We start from the raw sequence: 9,840 nt of genomic DNA, 5'->3' as shown, positions 1-9,840 counted from the left end.
GAAGAGACAAAAAAGAGTAATCTGATACAATTTGATGAACTTGACCTACACCTATGGAAGCAGTAGCTCAAAAAAGGGAACAAATCTTTACAGTGAGGATCATTCCCATCTCCTCAATACAAAATAGGGGTGTTACAAATGCAAGAAGTGACTGGCTTACAAGCTTTCTAGAGGGAGCCTAGATCCAGAGGGAGGAAGGTAGAATCTCCACTGAGTAGTATCTAATCTGTCTGGGCAAGGCCGATGAAAGGAGATGGGGATAGCTCTCTTGTGGTACAATAGTGAATAATTGTTATCAGGACTGACTGTGAGGGTTGTAAATGTAAAGGTAGACGTTTTGTATCAAAAGGAGGGGAATGATTGACTTTGCAGTCCAGGGGCATAAGTCCCTGGGATCACCAAGGGAGAAGAGTGGAGAGCGAACCCTCCCCAGAGAAAAAGTGACGCAAGAAATGGAGGCAGAGACAATGACGTGGAGAGATGGAGCAGCTGAGGACTCTAGACCCAGAGAAGGAGAAGGGCTGTGTACTGACAACTGGGGTGGGCGGGGGGCAGGCTTTGGTTGTTTGATGATGCATGTAGGGGATTGTAACCATGACAATGAAACGATAATATGACAGGATGAATGAATGTTCTCCCATGTAAACTATCACATAATTCACAACATTAAAAAAAAACAAAACTCAAATGAAATATGAATTAAGCAAATCTGCAGCAAAAGACACCTTTAAAGTATTGTTGTTGTTATGTGCCGTGGAGTCGGAACCGACTCACAGCGACCCTGTACAGGGTTTCCGAGGGTGTAAATCTTTACGGGAGTAGAAAGCCTCATCTTTCTCCCGCGGAGCAGCTGGTAGTTTCGAACTGCTGACCTTGCGGTTCACAGCCTGAGTCGTAACCACTACGCTACCAGAGCTCCAAAAGAACAAAAATTCAACTTAAGGACTAAGGTGTGTCTGGACCAAGTCATGGTATTTTCAATCACCTCATATGCAAGTGAAAAGTTGGGCCTTGAGTAAGATACACAGTAGAAGAATTGATGCATTTGAGTTATGGTGTTTGAGAAGAATATTAAAAATACTATGGACTCCTGATATGGCTCTGTACGATCAGCACTGGACTGTGAACCACAAGGTCAGCAATTCAAACCCACTACCTGTTCCTCAGGAACCCTATGCAGGGTCATTATGAGTTGAAACCAACTCAAGGGCACTTAACAACAGACTGCCAACAGAACAAACAAATCTATCTTGAAAGAAGTACAGCCAGAATGCTCCTTAAGTGCAAGGAGGATGAGACTTCATCTCACTTGCTTTAGAGTCCTGGTGTGGCACTGTAGGATAAGCACTGAACCACAAGGTTCAGTTTGAACTAAAAGGTCAGTAGTTCAAACTCACCAGCCACTCCTCAGAAACAGTATAAAGGTTGCTATGAGTTGGAACTGGCTGTATAGCACTTAACAACAACAACGTATAGTAGAGCATTCATGAACCGAAATTATGCAAAATTCTTAGCCATAACCATACAACTTGAGGTCACTGGAGCTTAATTCAAGACCGGGACCACCTAGGTCAATTTGCATAACATAGTCAATATGGACAATGTTCTGCATCCTATTTTGATGATTAGTGACTGAGGTCTTAAAAGTTTGTGAGCAACCATCTAAGATACAACTACTGATCTCTTCCCCTCCCCAGTAAAGAGCAAAGAAAATCAAAGACTCAAGGAAACTATTAGTCCAAAGGACTAATTAATCACAGTCTCCACTAGCCTGAAACCCGAACTAGACAGTACTCAGCTACCACTACCCGCTCTGATTGAAAGCACAATACAAAGTCCTGGACAGAGTGAAAGAAAAACATAAAACTTACTTGTCTAACAGAGACGTGACAGAACTCTATACTAGATGACTTATAAGGCCCTTAGACACCCTTTAAACTTGGAACCCACTGCCAAGTATCATCTTTCAGTCAAACAATAAACAGGCCTATAAAGCGAACAATAACACCATGAGGAACCTAATCTTCAGAGCAATTAACCATACAAGACCTAAAGTGCAGCAATTTCCCAAAAAACAACATTCAGAAAGCATGAAGGGGCAGGAAAGATGGTAGACCAGGAACCCAGGAAGTAGGAAGAGTGTTGTTACACTGAAGGGATTTGCAATTAATGTCATGAAACAATGTATGACTTGTTGAATGGGACACTAACTTGCTCTGTAAACTTCCACCCAAACCACAGTAAAATGTTCTAAATGAATAAATAGAAGGCTCAGAAAGTTAGCTACTTCTGTATAAAACAGGTTTCTTAAACCATAAACTAGCGAAGGGCTAAATGATGACTATAATAAAGAATAGGTACAATTGGTGAGGCTAAGCAGAAAAACAAAACAAAAACCATGATAGATCCTTTATCTGTTACTGTAAGAAAAGAAAAAAACAGGTGGAAAATATGAAGAATCATAAATTCTCGTCTTCTATATTGGTAAGTTAAGGAGCTCTGGTAGCGTAGTGGTTACGAATCGGGCTGCGACCCTTAAGGTCAGCGGTTCGAAACTACCAGCTGCTCCGCGGGAGAAAGATGAGGCTTTCTACTCCCGTAAAGATTTACACCCTCGGAAACCCTTTACAGGGTCGCTATGGGTCGGAACCGACTCGATGGCACATAACAACAACATAACAACATATTGGTAAGTTAAGCATCTTTTCTATAATTAACTGTCCCAGAAGAGCAGTTTTGCATGCGTGTTTTTAATTATAATCCCAAAGGAAAATTCTCTTGCATCAAGACAAATACCCTATCCAGAAGTTCACAATGCAGTCACATCTCTGAGATAGTGTTTTATGAATTAGGACTTCTACCTGTAAATGTGTAAAGGAGCTAGGAACTTAAGGCAGAGTCCTAAGGGAATTTTCATCGTATGCACTCTGGTCATTTTCACAAACAGGGAAAACAGGTAAGGGCAACGGCACTTTTTAAAAGGAAAAAAAAACCCACAAGCCATCTGCTCGTCTCCTCAACTGTGCCCTACAAACTGTGGCATCCATGTCTCCGTTTACTTCCCGACTGAAATTTCCCCACCCCACCCCACCCCGCACATTCACACTTCCTATTTACTTAGCCACAACCTCTCACACCCCTCTACTCTTAGCTTCTGCTATCTTCTGCAGGACCCTCTACCTCCAACCATTACAGAGTTGAATATCTCTGGCAACACCCTTCAAGGAACAACCCTGCCACCTGCCAAACTAGACCCAGAATTCAAAGTTTCCCATACCCTCCAGGCCTAAGCGGAACCCCTATTTTCACGACCCATCCTACCCTCCCTTCCCAAATCCTTCACAGCTTTTCATTCCAGGACATCCCCATGCCCCCTCCCCTGCAAGGCCAGAAGCTCGGCTCCGTCCCTTCAGAGACGGATCTCGTGCGTTTTATTAAACCCTATAACAATTCTCAAAGCTTCTTTCGCCTTCTCACCTGGCCGCCGTTCCTGAGCAACCCACTCGGCTCCCTTGCCATCAGTTCAGCTGTGCACCCAAACTTGGCGGCGCTCAGCATCACTCCTCATTGGCGGGTTCAGTGCCAATACGCCACGTAGGGAAAGTGATAGGCTCGAGTGACTGTCTATCAGCTTGAGAGGCGGAGACAAATCGACATCACCACTTATTAATTGAACATCAAAGATGTCATTTGGAAATGTAGAGGCGGGAATATGTGCTCCCGCCGAGCTGTCATAGGTCCACTAGCAGAGCGAACAGCGCGGAAAGAACGTGCTCAGGGAAGTTTGGTTGAGGCTATGGAGTGACGTGTCAGTCTGTGGACCCGGAAAAAGTCCCAGTTGGAGAGTGTGGTCGGCGTGCCTAAGTCATGTGACTAAGAGCTGGAAACAACCCTGGGAAATCTGCCAAAACTACAAATCCTGAAATGCCGGCAGTGAAGACGATCTACGTTTTTCAGAAATTTTTTTTGTTGTAATAAATTGTGATCTAATAATAATGTTGTTGTTGTTGTTAAGTGCTGTCGAGTTAGCACTAACTCATAGCGATCCTGTGTAGGGTTTCCGAAGAGAGGCTGGTGAGTTTGAACCGCCGACCTTGTGCATCAAACCGAGTGTTCATCTTACAGCGCCACACCAGGACTCCAATATAAGATTAATGGAGAAGAAAGAAGAATTTTATATCTATTCTCATTGAAAACGCTGACGTTTTCTGGATCAGAAATCAGAGGATTTGCCTGATCATTCGCTCAAGATCTGTGTTTTACATTGCTTCCGTACACTACGGACAAGAAAGTCCTTATTTCAGGAGGCATTATCTTCTTAAACCCCTGACTTAATGAAAGAGCATTCCTAGTTCTACAAATTCTTCCTCGCCAGCAGTAGACCGGCTTCTGTCAGAGGAACCCGGAAGCGTTCTTGCGGCTCACCCCTTTATATGATAACCTGCCATGAAGAGCTACTTTCCCTCTCTAACATTACTGTCTACCCTACGCAAACTCGTGAATAGTAAGTAGTACGCACACAGTGTTGCTAAGAAGAGGGGAGGGGGCGCAGTTTCAGCAGCCAGTTCATCTCTGCTCAGAAACATACACACATAGTCAAACCTCTCCCACTCTTTCACCTTTAGTGAGCAAATGTTACCCCTAAGAAAATGCATCGCTAAAATTTCGTGTCAGCACCTCTCATTCTTCCCATTTACTTTCAATGTATGCGACTGATCAAACTTTTCCCAAACATATTATTTATAAATCAATGCATCAAAAATCAGGTGCATTTCTCTCATGACCAGGCCCATCCCTGAGTATTATGATTCAATTGTTGTTAAGTGCCATCGAGTAGGTTTGGAATCATAACGATCTTATGAATATAGGGCTTCTGAGGAGTGACTAGTGGTTTTTTAACTGCCAACCATTTGGTTAGAAGTCCACTGCTTACCGTACAGCCAACCAGTTCTCTTATGATTCAAAAAAATCTGCTTCTTTGTTTTATGTAGTAAGTATATAATGCAATTTTATTTTAAAAAAGAAAAGTGAAACTGAAGGAATTGCAGAACTTCGATTAAATGCTTTGTCAGAACAAGTTAGTTGTTTTTTGTTTTTTGGTTTTCCATAAAAAAGGAATCGAAAGCTTAAAACCACCACTCATTTGTCAGTTTGTTGTACTGTGGTGGCTTGCATGTTGCTAAGATTCTGGAATTTATGCCACCAGTATTTTAAGTAACAGCAAACCTGGTGGGCAGGTTTCAGCTGATCTTCCAGACTAAGACAGACTAGGAAGAAAGAGCGACAGACTACATCCGAATATTTAGTCACTGAAAACCTTATGAATAGCTGTGGAACACTGTCAGCACCAGATTATTGAATATTGAAACATGATGAATAGCACCAGAATATTGTCAGATATAGTGCCAAATGATGAGCGCCTCGGGTTGAAGGCACTCAGAATACGATGATGTTAAGAGCTGACTGCTCAAAATAGAGTTGACAGTGATGACAAAAGTGGAGAAAAGCTTTTGAGACCTTCATTTGCTGATAGGGCACAACTCGAAATGAGGAGAAACAGTTGTAAACATCCATTAAAAATCAGAACAAGTAATGTATGAAGTATGACTCTAGGAAAATTGGGAGTTGTCAAAAATGAAATAGAATACATAAACATCAATATCCTAGCATTAGTCAGCTGAAATGAACTTGTATCGGCCATTGTGAATCTGCCTATCACAGTTTACTATGCGGGGAATGACAAATTGAAGAGCAATGGTGTTGCATTCATCATCAAAAAGAATATTTCAATATCTATCTTGAAATACAACACTGTGTGTGATAGGATAATATCCATAGGCCTACAAAGAAGATCTCTGCTATTCATAGAGTTTTCAGTGACTAGCGATTCGGAAGTAATTTGTCACTCTTCTTCCTAGTCTGTCTTTGTCTGGAAGCTCATCTGAAACCTGTCCACCATGGGTGACCCTGCTGGTTATTTAAAATACCAGAGGCAGAGCCCTCAGAATCACAGCAGCTGAATTCTGAATGTTTTAAAACTGGGAAAGGTGGGCGACAAGGCTATGTTCTTTCACCATACTTATTCAACCTGTATGCAGAGCAAATAATACGAGAAGCTGGGTTCTATGAAGAAAAACGTGACATCAGGATTGGAGGAAGACTCATTAACAACCTGCGATATGCAGATGATACAACCTTGCTTGCTGAAAGTGAAGAGGAATTGAAACATTTACTGATGAAGATCAAAGAGCACAGCCTTCGGTATGGATTGCATCTCAATGTCAAGAAAACAAAAATGCTCACCACTGGACCAATAAATGACATTCTTTTCAACGGAGAAAAGATTGAAGTTGTCAAGTCTCCATTCTTCTTGGATCAACTATCAACACTCGTGGAAGCAGCAGTCAAGAGATCAGACGATGTATTGCATTAGGCAAATCTGCTGCACAGGAACTTTTTAAAGTGTTGAAGAGCAAAGATGTCAGCTTGAGGACTAAGGTGCGCCTGACCCAAGCCATGGTATTTTCAATAGCCTCATATGGATGTGAAAGCTGGACAAAGATCGTAGAAGAATTGATGCCTTTGAATTGTGGTGTTGGAGGAGAATACTAAAGGTGCCATGGACTGCCAAAAGAACCAATAGATCTGCTTTGAAAGAGGTGCAGTCAGAGTGCTCCTTGGAGGCCAAGATGGCTAGACTTCGTCTCTCATACTTTGGACATATTGTCAGGAGGGAACAGTCGCTAGAGAAGTATGTCATGCTTGGTAAGATGGAGGGTCAGAGAAAGAGAGGAAGACTCCCAACGAGATGGATCAGCCAGGTGGCATATTTGATGGCGTCAAGTATGGCAGCGGTAGTGAGGTTGGCCCAGGATCAGACATTGTTTCGTTCTGCTGTGCATGGAGTCGCTATGAGTCGGTTCCAACTCGATGGCACCTGACAACAACAAGGAAGATCAGTTAATACAGCAAACATTCAAATTTACACACAACCACTAAAGCCAAAGATGATGAAATAGAAGAATTCTACAAACTTCTTCAATCAGAAGATAATGACTGACTATCACTACCCAGCATTCTGATCAAGGTCAAGATACATGGATTCTGATGTTGTTATTGTTAAGTGTTGTTGAGTCGGTTCCGACCCATAGCAACCCTATATAGGGTTTCCGAGGAGTGGCTGGTGAGCTTGAACTGCTGATCTTGCAGACTAGCGCATTAACCCACAGCGCCACTCCGGGACTCCTGGTCTGATAGACAAAAAATGTGGAAGCGAATTTCAAATTGTCAAAGAATTCAGGCTTAGTGAACCCCTTGAGACTGGAGGAATCTCCAAAACCCTGAAATGCTAGTTAAATCATGAACCAAAACTATACCCTTCAGTCAAATGGGCTTAATTTAAGCTTGTTACCTGGTCCAGCCCTGACATTTAAAAAGACAATGGGTAGCAGTTTAATCCAAGGTTCCTGAGTTTCCCTAGAAAGTTTTGCTTGTGTTCTTTTTAAGGTCTGATTCATGCATTCCACCATCACTGGTGACTGTGGGTGGTAGGCAAACAATATTTGATACCGAGAGTCTTGGCTCGGGTTTAGGTGATTTGGGTTAGGTAAATTTCCATCCAGTTAGTAAAGGTGTCCAATAATTTGTAACACAAACAGTAAAATCTAATTGCCAGTTTTCCCCAGGAGCTGTCTTTGGTGTTGAACAGACTTCATCAGGGAAGAGGTGCAAGGTGATAGCTTCGATTACCTCATCTCCCCTGGTTACAGCATTATGACTTTGGTTATAGTTTTTACTTGTAAAAATTGTTGTATGAGGCATTTTAAGGGATCCTTACCATAACAGGTGGCTTGATGGAGCACCTTTGCTATTGTCCACATGAAAACTGTAAATGATCGTAAAATATCATTATTCTCATCCAGCCATCCTGTTTCATCCAGCCATACCCTTGGCTCTCAGCCTGGACTACATGTTGTGGATTATATTGGGATTTTAGCTCTTCTGGGACCAAGGAAAGAAGAGTCAGATAGAGAGAGCCCCCTTCCCTTCTATGCTGCTCACTTGGCCTCCCTATCAGCTTTAGAATTCTATTGGGTTGTAAAGCTATTGTCCCTCTGATTATCTTTGCATTGTACAACTGCCACTTCTTCAGAGGTCTTAACTGCCTGCAAAAGGTGTAAAATAAGTTCTGCATGCTTAATAGAGGACGTCTTAGTAGTCAACAGTCTTTCTTTCCAGATTCATGCATGTACATGAAGAATAAGGAAGGTATATTTTCAGTATACAAAAATATAAAAGCTTTTCCCTTTTTCCAACTCCAGGACCCTGATTAGGGTTATTCGCTTGGCCTTCTAAGCAGAAGTTCTGAGCAGTAGGACCAACTCTTACAACTGCTTGTTCAGATTTTCAGGTTCCATTTAGATAGAAGCTACTTCCATCTCTGAGCCATTCAACTGTGGGATAACCTATTGGTGTGTTTCTTAAATTTTTCCTGCTAGAGAACACTTCATTGAGGACCTACCTCAACACAATCATGGCCAAGGTTACTCGGGGGTTTTAGAGGGTTAAACAGTAAGTAAAGTGTTGGGGCTGATGGTGTGGCAAACCTCTAGTGGAATCTTTGGGATATCTAAAAGGGGAGCCTGACATTGGGTAATTCTTCCATGTTAGAGCTATTTCCCTTAGTTCCTAGAACTGTTAAGACCTGGTTGCAGCTAAGTACCTCCATGTGTTGTCCCAAAGTGAATTTAGAGGCTTCTTTCAGTAGCAGCACTATGGCTGCTATAGCCTGCAAACAGGGATGAAACTTGTGTAACTGTATCTAATCCAAATAAACCACTGGTCATAATGCAGGTCCCAAATATTAGGTTGGAGTCCTGGTGTGGCACTATAGGATAAGTGAGGTTGGTTGGTGATTTAAATCCAGGTGCTGTTCCTCAGAAACCCTATACAGAGTCTGTATGAGTCAGAAATGACTGGACAGCACTTAACAAGAATTGGGTCAAGAAATCCATGGAAATAAGGTTGAAAAGTTCAGGAAAACCTAAGGCTGGTGCTAGTACTAGCTCTTCCTTTATTTTTTGAAACACCTGGGAACATTTAGGGGTGAAAATCAAGGGTTCTCACTCTTCTCCCTTGAGAACTTCATAAACTGATTAGGCTGTTGTCGTTGTTGTTAGGTACCATCGAATCGGTGCCGACTCATAGCAACCTTATGCACAGCAGAATGAAACACTGCCCAATCCTGGGCCAGCATCACTATTGTTGCCACGCTTGAACCCATTGATGCTACCACTTTGCCAATCCATCTCGCTGAGGGTCTTCCTCTTTTTCTCTGACCCTCCACCCAACCAAACATGATATCCTTCTCAAATGACTGGTCCCTCCTGACTATATGCCCAAAGTATGAGAGATGAAGTTTGCCAATCCTGGCCTCCAAAGAGCACTCTGGCTCCACTTCATCCAACATAGATCTGTTGGTTCTTTTGGAAGACCATGGCACTTTCAATACTATCCTCCAACACCATAACTCAAAAGCATCAATTCTTCTATGGTCTTCCTTATTCTCTGTCCAGCTTTCACATGCATATGAGATTATTGAAAATACCATGGTTTGGGTCAGGTGCACCTTAGTCTTCAAGCTGACATCTTTGCTCTTCAACACTTTAAAAAGGTCTTGTGCTATGATCCTATACATAGAAAACCCCAAAGACTCAGTAAAAAGGCTACTAGACCTCATTGGAAGATTCAGCAAAGTGGCATGATATAAGATCAACATACAAAAATCAGTTGGATTCCTCTATACCAAAAATGACAGTGTTGAAAAGGACATTAGGAAAG

The 9,840-nt window shown here is 42.3% G+C and overlaps 1 protein-coding gene across 2 annotated transcripts in view; it reads right to left on the bottom strand.

The window, feature by feature from the left end:
- The window catches only part of STT3A (STT3A, subunit of the oligosaccharyltransferase complex (catalytic)), a 79,008-nt gene extending 75,462 nt beyond the window's left edge, over positions 1 to 3,546 (bottom strand). The window contains exons 1-3 of one of the 2 annotated variants that reach the window (XM_006867662.1): positions 3,478 to 3,546; positions 1,795 to 1,798; positions 767 to 769 (exon numbers count right to left, since the gene is read on the bottom strand). The gene's annotated coding sequence lies outside the window, so the exon portion shown is untranslated. The remainder of the gene's footprint in view (positions 1 to 766; positions 770 to 1,794; positions 1,799 to 3,477) is intronic. The other variant, XM_006867663.1, reaches the window with a different exon arrangement.
- Between the last annotated feature and the right edge of the window lie 6,294 nt (positions 3,547 to 9,840).

The sequence above is a fragment of the Chrysochloris asiatica genome, unplaced genomic scaffold, assembly GCF_000296735.1.
Source record: "Chrysochloris asiatica unplaced genomic scaffold, ChrAsi1.0 scaffold00107, whole genome shotgun sequence".
NCBI lineage: Eukaryota > Metazoa > Chordata > Mammalia > Afrosoricida > Chrysochloridae > Chrysochloris > Chrysochloris asiatica.
The sequence above is the reverse complement of the archived record's forward strand: the minus strand, read 5'-3'. Positions and strand labels throughout refer to the sequence as shown.